This window comes from Pongo abelii, chromosome 2 (genome assembly GCF_028885655.2).
Source record: "Pongo abelii isolate AG06213 chromosome 2, NHGRI_mPonAbe1-v2.0_pri, whole genome shotgun sequence".
NCBI classification, from domain to species: Eukaryota; Metazoa; Chordata; class Mammalia; order Primates; family Hominidae; genus Pongo; species Pongo abelii.
The window spans coordinates 157,751,176-157,771,727 of NC_085928.1; the positions used below are offsets into that span (position 1 = coordinate 157,751,176).

A 20,552-nucleotide genomic window follows, 5' to 3' on the forward strand; every position below is an offset into this window, starting at 1 on the left:
CCGTCTTCAAGAAAAGTAGAATGGACTAAAGGTCTTTTAAAAACACACCTCACCAAGCTCAGCCACCAACTTAAAAAGGACTAGACAATACTTTTACCACTTTCCCTTCTCAGAAGTTGGACCTGTCCTCAGAATGCTACAAGGTACAGCCCATTTAAGCTCCTGTATAGACGCTCCTTTTTATTAGGCCCCAGTCTCATTCGACACCAGACCAACTTAGACTGTGCCCCAAAAAAACTTGTCATCCCTACTCTCTTCTGTCTAGTCATACTCCTATTCACCGTTCTCAACTACTCATACATGCCCTGCTCTTGTTTACACTGCCGGTTTACACTGTTTCTCCAAGCCATCACAGCTGATATCTCCTGGTGCTATCCCCAAACTGCCACTCTAAACTCTTGAAGTAAATAAATAATCTTTGCTGGCAGGACTATGCTGAATCTCCTTAGGCACTCTCTATTCAGATGTCCTAGGTCCTCCCAATTCTTAGACCTTTTATACCTGTTTTTCTCCTTTTATTCCATTTAGTTTCTCAATTCATCCCAAACCGCATCCAGGCCATCACCAATAATTCTACATGACAAATGTTTCTTCTAACCTCTCCACAATATCACCCCTTACCACAAGATCTCCCTTCAGCTTAATCTCTCCCACTCTAGGTTCCCACGCCACCCCTAATCCCGCTTGAAGCAGCCCTGAGAAACATCTCCCATTCTCTCTCCATACCACCCCCCAAAAATTTTCGCTGCCCCAACACTTCAACACTATTTTGTTTTATTTTTCTTATTAATATAAGAAGGCAGGAATGTCAGGCCTCTGAGCTCAAGCCAAGCAATTGCATCCCCTATGACTTGCACATATACATCCAGATGGCCTGAAGTAACTGAAGATCCACAAAAGAAGTAAAAATAGCCTTAACTGATGACATTCCACCATTGTGATTTGTTTCTGCCCCACCCTAACTGATCAATGTACTTTGTAATCCCCACCCTGAAGAAGGTTCTTTGTAATTCTCCCCACCCTTGAGAATGTACTTTGTGAGATCCACCCCTGCCCTCAAAACATTGCTCTTAACTTCACCGCCTATCCCAAAACCTATATTATAGGTAACTAATGATAATCCACCACCTTTTGCTGACTTTCTTTTCGGACTCAGCCCGCCTGCACCCAGGTGAAATAAACAGCCATGTTGCTCACACAAATCCTGTTTGGTGGTCTCTTCACACGGACGTGCATGAAATTTTTAATATGAAATTATCCAATATTTTATTTTTTAAGTAATGCTTAATTTATTATTTAAAATGAGATGGAAGCCAGACAAAATATTTTCCTCTGTAAGGTCATTGTTAGTTTCATGATAAACAGTTGACGATAGTTTTTTAGGCCATGGAATTGGGTAAGTGGAAGCCATGCAGGACAAAAGATCAGAATGGACTAAGTGTGATAGCCATAGCAGATAGGTTTGTGGAAGCTGTTGGGGCAGCCCTTCTGGAATCTCCTAACAGTGACTGCCTTTGGTATACGGGAGGTGAGCTGTGGAGGGTTTACTATACTAATAGCTATCTAGGATAAATTTCTCATTCTTCCCCTTGTTGTGTTGCTGTTGTGATATTCATTGCTGGTTTTTGTTTGCTTGTTCATTTCCTAGATCCACCCGTGGTAGGTATGGAGATGTGGCAGAGCAATCTGAAAAGCAATGTATTATAGTAAGATTTGAAGAATTTCTCTGCTCCCTCAATTTGAAATACAGAATAACATATAATGTTTGTAGCTCACTCATGCCTAATAAAATTTTTAAAAGTAAACTTTGTATTGTATAAATCTTGGGGAGTTCACTTGAAACAGGATAGGTGAAAAATTGCCTTTTTTGTGTATATCTGTGTGTTCTCATTCATAAGGCTTTTTTGTTGTTATCTAGGGATTAAAAAACAGATTTTTTAAGTCAGAATGACAAAATATTAATATATACTATCATGTATTTTTAAAAATTTAACTCTATCAAGGACATCCCTTCAAGTTTTTGAAGAAATATTCACATTTACTACACTTGTGGAATTTTAGAGTAGCAAAATTGTTAATTATTAATTTAATATATTATCCACTACAGTAGTCTTGCTTTATCTGCAGTTTTCACTTTCCATGGGTTTCAGTTACTCACAGTTAACTATGGTCTGAAAATATTAAATGAAAAAATTCCAGTAATAAACGATTTATAAATTTTAAACTGTGCACCATTCTGAGTAGCACAATGAAATCTGGCTCCCTTCCACTGGGACATGAGTCATCCCTTTGTCTAGCATATTCACACAGTCTACCCTACCGCTGAGTTATCAGGTTGACTGCTGGGTATTGCAGTCTTTGTGTTCAAGTAACCCTTATTTTATTTAATAATGGCCCCAAGGTGCAAAAATAGTGACGCTGGCTATTTGGATATGCCAAAAGGAAGCCAATTAAGTGCTTTCTGTAAGTGAAAATGTGAAAGTTCTCAACTTAAGGAAAGAAACAAACCTTATGCTGAGGTTGCTAAGATCTACCTTAAGAACTTATCTTCTGTCCGTGAAGTAGTAAGAAAGGAAAAAGAAATTCATGCTAGTTTTGCTGTGACATCTCAAACCGTAATGATTGTGGCCACAGTGTGTGTTAAATTCTTAGTTAAGATGGAAAAGTCATAAAACTTGTGGGTAAAACACTAATGGCAATGAAGTTCACTATTATTCATTATTTCAGACAGTCACTGGAGGTCTTGTAACATATCCTGTTGTGGGAAGTCAGGGACCCCAAACGGAGGGACCGGCTGAAGACATGGCAGAAGAACGTGGATTGTGAAGATTTCATGGACATTTATTAGTTCCCCAAATTAATACTTTTGTAATTTCTTATGCCTGTCTTTACCACAATCTCTAAACATAAATTGTAAAGATTTCATGGACATTTATAACTTCCCCAATCAATACCCTTGTGATTTCCTATACCTGTCTTTACTTTAATCTCTTAATCCTGTCAGCTGAGAAGGATGTGTATCGCCTCAGGACCCTGTAATAATTGCATTAACTGCACAAATTGTACAGCATGTGTGTTTGAGCAATATGAAATATGGGCACCTTGAAAAAAGAACAGGATAACAGCAATTGTTCAGGAAATAAGAGAGATAACCTTAAAGTCTGACCGCCGGTGAGCTGGGCAGAACAGAGCCATATTTCTCTTCTTTCAGAGGCAAATGGGAGAAATATTGCTGAATTCTTTTTCTCAGCATGGAACATCCCTGGGAAAGAGAATACACACCTAGACGTATAGGCTTATAAACAGTCCCCCCAGGTGCGCCTGTCTCTTATGGTTGAGGCTGCAGGGGTGAAATAGACCCCAGTCTCCCATAGTGCTCCCAGGCTTATTAGGAAGAGGAAATTCCTGCCTAATAAATTTTGGTCAGACCAGTTGATCTCAAAAACCCTGTCTCCTGATAAGATGTTATCAATGACAATGGAGCCCGAAACTTCATTAGCAATTTTAATTTCGCCTCAGTCCTGTGGTCCTGTGATCTCGCCCTGCCTCCACTTGCCTTGTGATATTCTATTACCTTGTAAAGTACGTCTGTGACCCACACCTATTTGCACACTCCCTCCCCTTTTGAAAATCCCTAATAAAAACTTGCTGGCTTTTGTGGCTTGTGGGGCATCACGGAACCTACCAACATGTGATGTCTCCCCTGGATGCCTAGCTTTAAAATTTCTCTCTTTTGTACTCTGTCCCTTTATTTCTCAAGCCTGACAATGCTTAAGGAAAATAGAAAAGAACCTACGTGAATATCAGGGCAGTTTCCCCGATAATATCCCCTTAGGATAAGAGAGGAGTGTTATAATTTAGTCACTTGCCCACTTATGCATATTTAGATTGTTTTCAATTTACTAAAAATAATGCTTTAATAATGAACATTTAAAGTTTATATGGGAACATCCGAACAGCACTATTTTCTATTTTTAAGTTGTTAAATTATGAGCATAGGTATTTTTAAACCAATCACATCAAAGAATTCCCCAAACTGAAGTTCTCCTGAAAACTTGTTCCTCTAGAAGTCTAAATGCTGAGAGTTCACCTCAGTGATATACACAATACAGCATGGTATACAATTGAATCAGCACATGATTTGAAATGTTAATGATCATGTGAATACAGGCACACCTTCTTGATTGTGCTTCACTTTATTGTGCTTTGGAGATATTGCATTTTTATACCAACTGAAGGTTTGTGGGTACCCTGCATTGAGCAAGTCTATTGGCACCATTTTTCCAAAAGCATGTGCTCACTTAATGTCTGTGTATTACATTTTGGCAATTCTTACAGTATTCCAGACTTTGTCATTATTATTATATCTGCTATGGTGATCTGTGATCAGTGATCTCTGATGTTACTATTGTAATGGTGGGTATGGTGAAAATACCAAGAGAAATAGAATTGGAAGTGCAGCCTGAACTTGTGACTGAATTGCTGCAATCTCATAATAAAACTGGAAGAGGTGAGGAGTTGCTTCTTACGGATGAGCAAAGCAAGTGGCGGAATCTACTCCTGGTGAGGATTGTCAAATGATGAAAAAGAATTTAGAATATTCCATGAACCTAGTTGAAAAAACAGCAGCAGGGTTTGAGAAAATTGACTCCAGTCTTGAAAGAAGTTCTAATGTGGGTAAAATGCTGTCAAACAGCATGACATGCTACAGAGAAATTTTTCATGAAGGAGCCAATTGATGTGGCAAACTTCTCTGTTGTCCTGTTTTCTTTCAGAAATTGCCACAGCCATCCCAACCTTCAGCAACCACCATCCTAATCAGCTAGCAGACATCAACATCAAGGCAGGACCCTCCAACCTCCAGCAGGAAAAAGATTACCACTTGCTCAAGGCCCAGATGATCATTAGCACGTTTTAGCAATAAAGTATTTTTTAATTAAGGTATGCTATATAATTTTTTTACATATAATATGATTGCACACTTAATAGACTATACTACAGTGTAAACATAAATTCTATATACATTGGAGAACCAAAAATTCATGTGACTCAGTTTATTGTGCTATTCGCTTTATGGTGGTGCCTGTAACCAAACCTGCAATATCTCTTAGGTATACTTATAAGTCTTATTTTGCCAACTGCACCCATTGTTCTTCAGAAATGTGATAAAAGTAGTGAAAATATAATACAGTTAACCCTTGAACAATACTACATGGGTCCACTTTTATTAGAGTTCTCTTCAATAAAAGTTAACCCCGAGTGTGTCTGCCTCTTTTGTTCCCCTTTCACCTCCTCTTCATCTTCTGCCTCTGCCACCCAGAGACAGCAAGACCAACCCCTCCTCTTCCTCCTTCTCAGCCTACTCAATGTGAACATGACAAGGATGAAGATCTTTATGATGATCCACTTCCCCTAATGATTAGCAAATATATTTTCTCTTCATTATGATTTCCTTAATAACGTTTTTTCTCTAGCTTACTTTATTGTAAGAATATAGCATATCATGCATATAACATACAAAATATGTGTTAACCGTTTATGTTATAGGCAAGGATTCTGATCAACAGTAGGCTACTAGTAGTTAAGATGTGGGGGAGTCAAAATTTACATATGGATTTTCAACTGCAAGGGGGTTGGCACCTCTAACCCTCATGTTGTTCAAGGGTCACCTGTATAGACAAAAATATGTCAATATTTACTAATAATATTTATAAATAACTACCCACTTGGAAGCTTTAAAATACAGCATCCTAAGAACAAGGAAATACAAAATGGATTAAAACCAAACTGTAAAACGGTAAAATAATACTGACCCACATTACTATATTAAGAGACTTTCAAAAAAACAGAAAAATCCTTGACATTCTACTCTCCTTCTTAAAATACCATTTATTTAGATGTTCATAAATGCTTTACCTGAATAGAAAAAAAGGGCTGTTGACAACAAAGTTCTTTTTGCAAGCAAGAAACAAAGAAAAAAAATAAATGAAGTCTAATGTGCAAATGTAGATCATCTAACCATTGTAAATCATCTGGATTAATATCACCATTAAATATTTTCAAAGTATGTTTGTCACTTATTTCATGCCCAAATCTTAAAAATGCAGATAGCTTTTTGCCTTCTGCACCTCCCTGGTTGTAGGAGAATCGTTGTTTTACTTTACAGGGCTGCTCTTTCCTAATGCAACATCCCCATCTGGTGAAAATAGATCTTTGCAATCAAGGCTCCATGAGGTAGGAGCCATTAGTTGAATTTGTGCATAAATAAAGCCATTCTAGAATAAAAGATCACAATAACACTATTTTAAAGTATATTTTGAAAACATTTGCTTTAGACTCAAAGACAAAAATCACATCAAAGTTGTTGGTACGGTAGTTTTGTAGGAGGGGGCTAGGGAAGTTTCAGGGAAGAGGATGAATGCTGAAGGCCGTTTGTAGTAAAATTAGGACTAGCTACATTTAAAATTTATTTCAATTCGCTATCAGTTGGCAAAACTAATCCTGACTCATTTTGGAGTCTGTAGAATAAAGTGCAGAATTATAAACAAAGAAAAGGAAAAAGGCTTGTGGCAAATACATATGCATGAAAACTTCTGGATATTTTATTATTTTTTCATATTTCTCATTTAAAAAAACAGACACTTTATGACAAATCAATTCACCACAGTTAGTAAGAGTAGGCAATAAGTGAGCCAGAAGACTAGAAATATGAGGTTTACAGATACTTTGGTTACAATTACCCATGTTCTAGTTTTTCCTATTATTAGAGCTAATCAACTGTTTATGTTATTATTGCACGTGTTAAAAACATATTTCTTTTTAAATTTATTAACTGACAAATAATAATTGCACATATTCATGGGATACATAGTGATATTTGATATACAGAATGTATAATGATCAGGTTACGGTAATTAGCATATTCATCATCTCAAACATTTATTATTTCTTTGTGTTAGAAATGGTCAATATCCCCCTTACAGCTATTTAAAACATATATTATTGTTAACTATGGTCATCCTACAGTGGTATAAAACACTGCAACTTATCGCTCCTACCTAGCTGTAATTTTGTATCTTTTAATACTTTTCTCCCTATCCCTCCTTTTACCCTACCTTTCCTGTCCTGTGGTATCAGTTTTTTCCTCTGTTCTACATTTTACGTCTGTGAGATCAACTTTTTGTAGCTTCCACATATAAATGAGGGCATGTGGTGCTTAACTTTCCATTCCTGGCTTATTTCATTTAACATACTCCAGTTCCACGCATGTTGCTTTGAATGATAGGATTTCATTCTTTTTTATAGCTAAATCATATTTTATTGAAAAAACATATATTTCATTATTGCTTATATTTGGCAATGCATTTTTTTAAATTAAAGAATTATAAGTATAAACATTTATGCGGTTTTTATGGGTCTTGAATTATTTATTTAAGGATATGTAAAAATGGGCCAGGCACGGTGGCTCACACCTGTAATCTCAGCACTTTGAGAGGCCAAGGCATTTGGATCACTTGAGGTCAGGAGTTCGAGACCAGCCTGGCCAACATGGTGAAACCTTGTCTCTACTAAAAATTACCCAGATGTAGTGGTACGGTCCCGTAATCCCAACTACTCGGGAGGCTGAGGCAGGAGAATCACCTGAACCCGTGAGGTGGAGGTTGCAGTGAGCCGAGACTGCCACTGCACTCAAGCCTGGGCAACAGAGTGAGTCTGAAAAAAAAAAAAAGTTAAAAAAAAAGAGAGAGAGAGAATATGTAAAAATGTACTTAATAAATCTAATTTTTCTGTCATACACAGGTATGGGGTTGGGATAGATGGAGATTATGAGAGACAGCAAGTATAATTTCATCATAGAGAGAACTAATAAAATATTGTATCTCTGAGTTAACTGTTACTAACCAAGAAGAATAATTCTTGGTAGCTCAGAATATTCCTATAACTTACATACATATAAATCTGCTTACTCATTTATGTTCTCACTACCTCCAAAAGTGTGATTGCAGTCAACTAAAATTATACATAGGGATATATATCCATAAAATAACTGACTTCATGCATGTACACACACATCCACAGAAATATACTATAGTGGTTTATGGCAAATTAAGTAATGAATTTAACTAAAACCTATGGAGATTTTTTTAAGAGTTTAAAAAAAAATCCTATGAGCCACTAGTCAATTGCTTATTCATTTAGTTCAGAATTCATAGCTAACAGTGTTTTCACTTACTATTATCTCTCTTGTCCTGTCTCTCTGGGTCTCTTTTATTTATAGCTCAGAGTGTGAATCACATGATAGGAAACCGTTTTTTTGTTGGAAAAATTGTTTTCTGATCTTTTTAGCATGATAGTGGTTAATTTATAAAAGGCTTTTGTCTGGATAGGAGCTCAATTTTACTTTTATTCCATTAAGGTTCTGCAAGCATTTGATGTTCTTATTGTTCACGGAATAATAGAAAAGAAAATGTAAATTTAAAAAATTGTTCTTAAAGAAATGAAATAATGGCTTATTTTAGAAAGATCAGAAGCCTTCCTGCTGGGGGGGGGGGGGAAGAAATATATATAATACATTTAGTATAAATTAAATACAAAGGTTATATTTAAAATAGGTGGCAATCTGGTAAAACTTCACTGTTGAAGTAAAATAAGTGCATTTATTAATATGATTTTAAAGGTCCTTTATTCTAAAATACTAATATAGACTTTTCCCCAAACTCTCTTACATCTTCAACTAGTAAAAAGCATATTTCCTGATTTTCTGTTTCCAGTTTCTGTCTATTTCTCCACATACAGCAATATTATGTGGTCTCTTTAAAGCTAATACTCTTGTAGAAGACTTCACACATGCACACACAAAACATTTTTTAAACCTAATATTTAAAAACATCAACCGCATCTAATCAAGTCAAGTTGATTCTTCAAAGGCTGGATATCATAATGGTTAAGATTATGGGCTCTGAGTTTGAATCCTAAATGTTTCACTTACTAATTATTTAGGCATTAGATTAACCTCTTCGTGCCTCATCTTCCCTCATCTGAAAAACAAGATTTTATGTATAATAGCATATAACTATAAAAGATTAAATGCAAAGAACAGTGCTGCCACATGGTATGTGCTTAATACATTTTAGCTATTATTTATATCAACATGGAAAATTTTTGTTTAATAATGAATTCTATGTGTTCAAGGATTATCTTTCTAACTTTGCCTACTCTTACTAAGTGCCTCATGTAAGCAAAGGCTTGGTAAATATTTTAATGATGATAGAGAAGAAAGTTATCATCATTTAGGTTCAGTAATCTAGGAAATCAATTTAAGCCATAGTATTATACATAGTAAAGCAATATTTCTTTTTTTCAAGAGAATGAAATCATTTATTGATTACACATGATAATGGATGATACACAAACTTTATTCCCATCTATAATTTTATCTGGTCCAATTATTCAATTTAGACATATTGCATAGGATGTGCCAACAATCATTTTTATAACCATTAGTTCCATGATTTTGTTTGGGTAATCTCTTTTAATGGTAAACTCCAGGTCACAACAGTAACTATCAGTTCAACTACACCAAGGTTTCTAAAGACAATGGCTTCTCCACCCAAGCAGGTTGCATATAAATTCCAAATAGAACCTGGCATCACCCTGAAGGAATTCTAACTTCACACTGTTGGGGAAATTTACCAAGATGGCTTCAGAGTAGACTAACTTTGCACAGCACATTAAAAAAAAGAGACATTCATTCTGTGTCACGATCAGACTACCGTACATTTATGGTGCAAATATATATATACATATATATGTATATATATATATATGTGTGTGTGCATATATATATGTGTGTATATATGTATATATATGTGTGTATATATGTGTGTATATATGTGTGTATATATATGTATATATATATGTATACACCCTTTGTTGGAATGCTTTACACTTTCCACAGAACAGAAACTAAAACTAAAATAACCTGTTGTACAATTAGTCACAAATATAGTCCTCGAGGTTTTTGCCCATACACATGAGGATTTATTTAAAACATGTCTTCTCTGTAGCAGCTAGGCCCTGCCACCACTGTGCTTGGCTGAGTTCAAAAATCTGTTATAACCTGTAGCTTCCCTGTCACTTCTCTGGCTTTCCTTTCCTGCTAAGCTTTGTTTCCCAATTAAAATCTCTGCCACTGCCATAGCTACTGCTGCTACTGGAACTGCCATAACCACCTTGGTTTAGTGGTTTGGCAAAGTATTGGCCTCCACCATCATAGGGGCCAGAGCTTCTGCCTCCAAAATTTCCTCCCATCATGGATCCAAAATTTGAAGACTGATTGTTGTAACTGCCAAAATCATTATGGCTTCCACCACCTCCAAAATTGCTTCCATTATTACCAAATCTGTTATAACCATCCCCACTGCCACCATATCCACCACCACCACGGCTGCCACCAAAGCCACCGTGACCACTGAAGTTTCCTCCACGACCAAAGTTGTCATTCCCACCAAAACCACCTTCACGACCACAACCAAAGTTTCCAGAACCACTTCGACCTCTTTGGCTGGAAGAAGCACTAAGCCATCTCCTGCTTTGACAGGGCTTTCCTAACTTCACCATTGTGGCCATTCACAGTATGGTATTTCTGAATGACAGTCTTATCCACTGAATCATGGTCATCAATAGTTACAGAGTCAAAGCCCCTTTTCTTGCCATTGCCTTGGTCAGTCATGATTTCAGTCACTTCAGTTTTTCCATGCTGTTCAAAATAATCTCTTAGGTGATGTTCTTCAGCATCTTCTTTAATGCCACCAGCAAATATCTTTTCCACAGTTAAATGGGCACCTGGTCTTTGAGAATCTCCTCTTGAGACAGCTCTCTTTGGTTCCACAACTCTTCTATCCACCTTGTGTGGCCTTGCATTCATGGCTGCATCCACCTCCTCCACAGTGGCATAGATGACAAACCCAAAGCCGCTGGAGCGCTTGGTGTTTGAATCTCTCATTACCACACAGTCTGTGAGAGTTCCCCATTGCTCAAAATGGCTCCTCAGGCTCTCATTGGTTGTTTCAAAGCTCATGCCTCCAATGGAGAGTTTCCTCAGCTGTTCGGGGTCTTTAGGAGACTCTGACTTAGACATGACAGCAGGGAGAAGAGATACTTTAACGATGCCTCCTTGGCAGCATCCACCAGCAGAAAGGAGCCGCTGACTAACGTATTTCAGCAATATTTCTTAATATTTGAAAAAGTTATGTGTTTTCACAGATTACTTTTTCTCTCCTATTACAAATTTCATTTAGAACTTTTTTTTCCAAATGTTTCTTTCAAACTAGTGCTGATTTTCAGTAAAACGATGGCTATTATCTCTACTTCAACAGGCAATTTTTTCACACATCACATTCTCAGAGTCTATATATTGATGACTTTTAAAGAAAATCTTTTAGCTATCTCTTAAGAAAAACAGTATTAAAACTGAGGTGACTGGCCGGGCACAGAGGCTCATGCCTGTAATGCCAGTACTTTAGGAGGCCAAGTCAGGAGGTTTGCTTTAGGCCAGGAGTTTGAGACCAGCCTGGACAACATAGTGAGACCCTGTCTCTACCAAAAATAAGAAAAATTAGCCAGATGTGGTAGTGTGCTCTGTAGGCCTAGCTACTCAGGAGGGAAGATCACTTGAACCCAGGAGTTTGAAGTTACATGAGCCATGATCATGTCACTGGATCCCAGTGTGGCCAAAAGAGAGAGACCTTGTTTCTCAAAAACAAAACAAAACAAAATCACACACACAAAAAAACTGAAGTGATTAAAGACTACAAATGGAAGAAAATATATCCAAGCCTCCAAATGAAGATAAGACACTCAGTGACTTAAAATATGGACAGGCATGGGAAGCATGGACAGGCGTGGGAAGCACGGACAGGCATGGGAAGCACAGACGGGCAAAAGGAGCTTTGAGCCATTGCTCAAAAGCACACAACTTGTTTTATTGAATAAATCACTATTTCTTTGAAGTTTAAAATGTGTCATGTTAAGCACAGTTGGAAAATTTGAATATTTTAAAAGTATTTCAGGTCATTTTGCATTTTTATTCCAGAAGCAAACACAAAAACTTTTATTTAGATGTTGAAAAACTATAATGGGCACAAATCTCAATTCTTTTAGCAAAGATTAGATTTTTAGATTTAGTGTGTAGGAAAAGCAAGAGAAAAAAGACTTTTCTAGTGCATCAAACTGTTATTTTTTAATTTTTCTTCAAGAGTATTAAAGATTTTCACTATGGAATCTCCAGTTCAATGATATCTAAATTACCAGAAAAATATATGTAAAGTCACTGGAGGACTTTGAAAACAAAGATATGAGGTACAAACCCATTTTAAGCCTGCAGATGGCCTGAGGGTTTACAGAACATTATTCAGTAATGTTTAGTACTTCATCGTGCCAGAGTTTCCTTAGTTAGAAAACATTTCTGCAGTGTAAATGGCATATCCAAGAGAAAACTGTAGCTGTTGACAAATGAAGTTGGATTTACTTTTTAATAACTTAAAAATTCCCAAACGCTAACCATTTTATGATTTTAAAATACCAATGCTCATTTCCAAAAGTCACAAAGTTACTGAGGATTAAGTCTTCAAAAACGTTGTACTAGAATTTTGAAAGGTTACTTAATTCATTTGTTGGACATTTCTATCTTTAGGGAGACAGTGGAGAAGAACAGTGTTGTTGACAGACAGAGATAGTGACTGCAGATGGCAGGATAAGCAGGGAGGAGGCTGCCCATATCCTAAAGAGAAACTGAGAGAAAATAACGGCTGGACCTCTTGGAAAGGGACCAGCGTTCACATTTCTAAGTAAGATTTGCAAGACTTAATTACTACCTTCTGTGGGAAATAAGGGAGTAGACAGAATCAAGTATAATTTCAGAATTTTATTTTGGAAGAAAAGATATTTGATTGGGCTATTATACTGAAAAAAATAAAACAAAAAATAAAAGAAATGAAAGGAAGGGGATACATGAGACATTTATATTTGGACATAATGTTTTTAAAGATGTTCTGAATGGAGATGGCTAATGAGCAATTGGATAGGTATAGAATAGTTTTAAAGGAAATTATATTTTGGAATAAGAGTTGAGAAAGTATAGAAATCAGTAAATGTAGTATTATCTCAAGTGTAGCAGTGAAGAGAAATAAGAAAGGGAGTTACAAATAAAGGCTGTTTTGTTTTGTTTGTTTTGTTTCTATTTGATTTGGGTGATGTGGAAGGCAGAATTCTAAGATGATCCCCAATAAGCCTCACACTTGCATAATCCCCTGCTATTCAAGTGTGAATAGAGACAGTCAATACAACGATATGGTGCTCTCGTGATTATGATACATGGTACTTTATATGGTAACAAGATTATCTTGGGTGGGTCTGACCCAATCAGGGAAGCCTTTTAGATGCACAGTTTCTCCAGCTGGCCTCCAAAGAGAAAGTCAGAGAGATGACTTTCAATTTGCCTGGAAAAAAAATGAAACATCCATGCTGTGAATGACCTGTGGAGAGGTCACACGGCAAGGACCTGGAGACAGCCTCTAGGAACAGCCTCTAGTCGTCAGCCAACAAGAAAGCAGGGACCTCAATACTACAACCTCAAAGAACTAAATGTTGCCAACAACCTGAATAAGCATGGAAGAGAATCCTGAGGCTCACATGAGATGGCAACTTTGGCTGACAACTTGATTTCAGTCATGAGAGACCCTGAGCAGAGAACCTCACCACACCATGTGAGACTCTGGATCCACATCAATGGTCAGATATGAATTTGCATTTGGTTTAAGCTCCTGAGTTCGTAGTAATTTTTATGCAGGAATGTAAAGCTAATAGAGATGTTTTATGTCTGTTTTATTTTTACTCTATGGTGGAGGGTGAGGAAAAGGCTCAGAATAAAAGAAAGACATTAAAGATGTTGAAAATCCATAATGGGCACATAATGCAAAGAACCTGGACTTGGGTCTTTCTTTGAGGAAACGGGGGATAGAGAATATGTGTTTTTTTTTCTCTCTCTATATATACATATATATGTGTGTGTGTGTGTGTGTGTGTGTGTGTGTACTATTTGAAATTGAAGGGTGGGCAGTCACAGATAATTCTGGTGGATCTCTTTTCCCTATCAAGTATAAGAGGAGGGTGTATGATTAAGATTGGGAATTTGTGGCAGAGACACAGAGATGACTTTTGGTCTACAGAGTCGGGTAACTTTCTTTTTAGAGGAAATCCTGTGGAAAAGCCAGGTCTCTCCATTCTTTCAGAATGAAGATTTCCAAAAGAGAGTGAGTTATTGAAGAATTGAGTTATTCGATCTAAGTGGCCATGCAATCTGAATTTTAAGATTTACTCCTCAATCACTCCATTGAATACTACTTAAAGTTGAACAGTTTACAAGCAGTGTATTTCTTTTTATGTAAATGGTTTGATACATTATTCAAAGCAACCAAGTGTAGGTCACAACTTTTTAAAAAGTAGAATTCTATATTATAAAGTTATGTATAGAACTTAATAATTGATAATAAAATAGTAGCACACTTTATTATTTATTCATTGTATTTGGGAAATGCAATTTTACAATCTCATGTTTCTCAAATACAAAATTTAATGGGTGCAACAAACTCTTAGAGCAAGGAATAGCTGCCCTTGATTAAACACAGATTTTGAAATATATGAGCAGATCTTGTTAGAAGTCTGTCCTATGACTCTCCTTTTGAATATGGGCATATTTATATTAGTGGGAATGGAATGTCTGAGATTTGTGAACAGAACCCAAGTGCATAACTGTGCTTACACTTGCATTGCATTATTTCTTATGTTATATTCTCCCATATTGATTATAAATAATAGGTTATTTCAAGTATATATACTAATATTTTATTACTGTTATTCCTGCTTCCTCACATCCTGTCTCTCTCGTCTTGTTTGACTCTCCTCTGTGGCCTCCTCACTATAGGACTGTGAAGTATTAGTGAGACAGACAGCTTTACAGACTGTTTCATGAGATTCCCATAGTTTTAAAATCCACATAATAGCTCAGAACTTAGAATAAGCTATGGAAAAAGGAGAGCATGTGTTGTAATTCAACTTAATCAGAATAGAACAGAAGAAACCATTTTTGTTGTTATTGTTCATGCTCTGTGCTAGACACTGCCTTAATAGGTGCTCAAGGTGTATTTGTTCTTGCTTCCTGTAATATAACAATTTAGTGCATTTCATAAATTTCATAAACAATTAAGAAAAACAAATAAAAGTTTGAGATGTTGCTCTAGCTTTATTTTTGATAACCTGGTATTTCAAGTTGGCATCATAATTCATGCCTTTGAGATGATTCATTTTAAATATTTTCTAGTAAAATTTTCAATTTCTAGAATATTCACTGAATAAAAATGGCCTGCAAAAAATAATTCTTAAAATATAAAGCAATGGTTAAAGATCAACCATTCAGCAGAGCAAAATAAAATCAAGTTCTTGATGTCTCTATATTTTGTTAATTTACCCCCTATCTCTCATCTCACACTGGTAGTTGACAAAAAGAGAGAACATCAAATGTTACCAAATAGAACCTGACACATCATACTCAGGAAGAAGATAATTATAAGCTTTCTGAATTTACGCATTTAAAACAAGCACTTTAATGATTCAAAATAGTCAATTACTAAAGAGTAAATCCAAGAGGCTTAGACCACTTACAAAGTGGAATCAGAACAGCGTAAGTCAGCAGAGGGGTATGGACTTCTTAGCAGGAGAGACCAGAGAAAACATAAAAACTACAAAAAGATGCCCTCTGGGGAAGCTCTCGCACATTTGGGCATGCTGTCTAGTTAGAGTAGGCCAAAACTCAAAACTTTCATTTCCAACCTTTGACCCTGGACATCTGGAAACCCAATTTGAGTCGAACAGAAGGTAGTTTTCTTTTCTATTTCAAAAACTTCGTGGGGGGATATAAAAAGCTTTAAGCATCTAGCATCTATTCTGCTAGCAAAAGCTACTAATATTTATGCATTTGGATGGAACTCTAAAATATGGAATGTTTGGTTAGGAAACCTATGCCTCAGAACCTTAATACTGACACGTTGTTCATTTCTAGTTATGGATTTAGACAATGGCTTAGATAAACAAAAATAACTTAGTACTTTGATGCTCTTTAATGTCCAAATTTAACAGACATCATCCAATTTCAGAATATAAATAAATATGCTGAAGCATTTTTTATCAAGACACACTTGCATAACACATATATATTTGATACAATGTGCAGTTTACCTGCAACAAAATTGTAGTCATTATATTACATTTTAAAATATAACAAAAATGTGATAGTGGTTTTACTCGGATTATATTAAAATTAAAAAGTTATGTTGTGAACTAAGTTATATGAGAAATATCTTTTTTCTTTTTTAAATAAAAATTATTTGTAATGGCATATTACATTTTTGTTTGATCACCTCTAATAGATATAGTCAGTTAATTCATGAGTGTAAGATAAACATTTAGCCACATAAAGATAGCATAGTAAATGGAGAAAAACACAAGCTTTAGGCCATAGACATTTAATTTTATTCATTCAGGCACTTGTTAGCTGTAAAATCTTGGAAAAGTTATTTAGCTTTTCTGAGCCCAGTTTCCTCATCTGTAATAGGCATTTTGCTGTAAGTATATATCATGATTATTGTGTGAAGGAACAGCTATGTGGAGCATAGAGTAGACCCTTAATAAATGCCATCATCATAATTATCTTTATCAACTTTATTAATAAAATGTTAGAAAATCCATCCAGTGGGACTAGATAAGTTCCAGAATTTTTAATTGCTCATGCAAATCTAAGTAGTGGCTGTGATCTTAATAATTCTTACAGCCCCAGGGATCATAGCAGCAATGTAAAAGAGAAACTCTCTCCTTTGTGCACAGAAACCACACACAGGGATAATTGAATGTTGGTCAGTTAAAAAAAAAAAAAACCTAGAAAATTCTTATGGCATTTGATTAAATTATATTGCATAAAACTGTATCTATTTCTACTATGAATATTAACTATCATGTGGTAAATGTTAATCATTTGTAACGGGTCTATTCATGACTCACACTTAAAACTATTCTTTTGTCACCATAGAAAAGACATTATATTACCATGTAGTTTGCCAAAATGAATTGACTTGGAAATAAAGCAATTTCTTTTGTAGTCTGTTTATTTCCTTTCATGGGACTGATTAGATATTTTCTGTGTGTGTGTGGTTTGTGTTTTTCTGCCAAAATTTCTTTGGAAGATTTTGATCCATGCTAGGCATTCATACTTAGCTATGTGGCAAGAATTCAAAATATTTACACTTTCCAAACATTTTATGTACTTCAAAGAAGCACCATTCTTATTTGTGTTTTTGATGTTACCTGTTTAAACAAAAAATAATTTATATTTATATCAACTATTGCCTAAAAATGAAATTTTAAATATATTCTGATACTATCTACACAACTGTTAATATTTGAAGTATATTTTGACAAATAAATGCTTTCCATAGCCTGTATTTTCTGGTCTATGTAAAAGGAAGTTTATATTTATACAGTTACATTAATTCCAGAATTTATAATTATAATATTTTAAAATCATTTAAAATAGATAACTAAAAAGAGAAAAATGAAGTCAACACCCCCATGCAATCTACCTACTGTTTTATGGAAGCAAATGAATAGCTAAAGTACCAGTTGTCAAATATACTCTTGTGAATCTGGGCTTACACATAGTTGGGAGGGCACATAACTATAGTTTCTTTAAAAAGTGAACACTTTCATTTTCAGCCTCCACAGTTTTTATTATCATTACAGGACTACAGGAGCAAACTGATTTTGGTTTCTTTTATTTTCTGTTATTTTTCCTTCTTTCTTTCTTTTAAAATCTCATGCCTATGTTTTCTTTTCCTCCGAAGTTCACACAGCATAGTGCTTCCTGAAAATGCACATGTAATTCCCATTAGCTATAATGGAACTTGCACGCATCAAATAGAGAACAGACCCTGCTGCATAGTATCTTTCTTGTGTGGGATTGTGAGCACTTGGTCTACCTTATGACAAACCCCTTGACAAGTTCTTTGGGCACTTTGTTTATTATCAGAAAATGCCATTCACATCTTGGACACACAGAAACAGACCCCTTCCAGATGGCTACCTGTCTTTGCTCATGGCCAAAATATGGAGCTTCCCTTTCCCATGTAGACAAATGTTTTTACAAGCATTCTTGATTGTGCCTTGTGGAAAAATTCAAACATGGATAAAAAGCAATTGGTGTACTTACAAATGTAAAAGAAAATGTGGTACGTATGTAGTTTATGGTTCTTCTAGTACTTGTCATTGACTGGGAACTAGGAACAATCATTTTGTCAAATTTAGAACCCAATTAGATCTTATACTCTAAATTTAGAGCCAGCTTCTAGCCTCTGGGGTTCCATTTCCAATATTCAATATCAGATTCTCTGCATTTATCACAGAAATAACAAGGCAATAGAAATGATTGTATTCTACAATGTGTATGCTACATTCCACATTTGTGTGATTGTATAGTTATTCTTGACAATGAGGAAACTGATGCACACTATTTTAGAACCATTTAAATGAATACCTAAAGCCACACAAGTCAATGGCATAGCCTATTCTAAATTTAATGGCAAAAATGATTGATCCTGTTTGCTGGCTCTTGATTACTAAATACTCCTTGCTCTGGTAGAAAAGATCTCAACGAGGATTATCACAATAGCTGTGCTCTTCTAAACTGTTGATGTCTGTTAGATATGGGGAAAGAAAAGAGATGTATTATATGGACTGTGATGGTCAATTTTATGTGTCAATCAGTTTGGCTAGGCCATAGCGTCCACATACTTGATTAAACATTTTTCTAGATATTTCCATGAAGGTACATTTTAGATGAGTTTAACATTTAAATCAGTGGAGTTTAAGTAAAGCAAATTATCCTCCATAATGTGGGTGGAAGGTCTTAATAAAGACAGATTTCTCACAAAGAAACAGGAATTCTACCAGCTGACTGCCTTCAGACTCTAACTGCAGAATCAACACTTTCCTGACTCTCCAGTCTGCCAGCCTATCCGTGTATTTTGGACTTACCTGCTTTCACAATTAGGGAAGCCAATTCCTTAAAATCTCTCTCTCTCTCTTTCTCTCTCTCTCTGTGTGTGTGTGTGTGTGTGTGTGTGTGTGTGTGTCTCACTCGTGGTCTATCTATCTATCCATTCTATTGGTTCTTTTCTCTGGAGGACCCTAAAGAGTCTTGAACCATGGGTTATCAAGTCTTTTTCACTTTTCCTCTGGTAGACTACTTCATTTTAAACTCACTTCAGGGACCTGTCACCTACAATATAGAACTGTGAGTTCTACTCAAAGAGAAGTGTCTAAGAGTCTAAGATACTCTAAAGTTTACCTGAAAAAACTTAAAATTAAAAAAAAATTACAATTGTATTTCATAATAGCAGCCACAAGGTACAAGCCTATTTAAGGTCAACAACAAGAACAACCACTACATAGAATTCAGACTTACCAGTGATTTCCAGAACTTAACTGTGTGATAGACAAAGTGTTTTCCTGAACAGGATCTCAACCACAAAAAGAAAGGAAGGAGGGAAGGAGGGAAGGGAGAAAAGGAAAAAAAATAATACTTCAACAAAGCAACTATACAGTCGAGATCTAACTGAGCCAATATTTTTCAGTACTCATTTTAGGAAAATTGATTGCTGAAATATTCACAAGTGTCTAATCTAACATTCACAAGTGTCAATCCAATATATAGTATGTAATAAAGGCATCAGAATATCATTGGCATTGTGTTCTTCAATACAATCAACACCAGAATTGAAATAAAACGATTATGTCCTCATCATTGTTAATATTTGGTCTGTGTCCCTTTTAATATATAGAGATAGACAGAGATAGATACAGATATTCTCATACAAAATACCATGCTAGGCACTGATGATACAACAGTGAACCAGAGAAATAGTCTCTATCCAAAGGGATTTTACAGTCTGCTAGGAAATACAGAAAAACAAACACAAAATCACTTTACAGTGAGAGAAAGTGATATGATCTGGAACTTGGACAGTATTAGGGAGCACAGTGGAGACATAGATAATCTGATCTTGGTCATCAAGAGAGGAAGTCTAAGAAGAGAAGTAAGCAAGCAGATGTTAGACAGTAGAGAGGAAGTTAAATGTTGAAGCAAATTTCATTGATAAAGATGAGCTCAATTATCCAAGTACACATTTTCTCCTTTTCTGTTTAAAGGCTCCACACCATCCAAGAATTTCTTCTATTCACTTTGTATGTGGGAATCCAGGCTTTGTATTTGTGTGCCCAACTGTGACACATTAAAAAAAAAAAAAGAAATCTGGTGTATAAGTGTTTAAAAGTTGGCATGATGTTATGATACTGTCATTTGTAACTCCATCCACAGAATACTGTCAATGATACAGGCTAGTGAAAAGGAACAAAGGAAGTGATTATGCAGACATTATTTGTGTTTC

At 35.7% G+C, this 20,552-nt stretch overlaps 1 pseudogene; it reads right to left on the bottom strand.

Annotated features, from left to right (window-relative positions):
* Positions 1-10,134: 10,134 nt before the first annotated feature.
* On the bottom strand, positions 10,135-11,140 carry LOC100433120 (heterogeneous nuclear ribonucleoprotein A1-like; annotated as a pseudogene).
* Between the last annotated feature and the right edge of the window lie 9,412 nt (positions 11,141-20,552).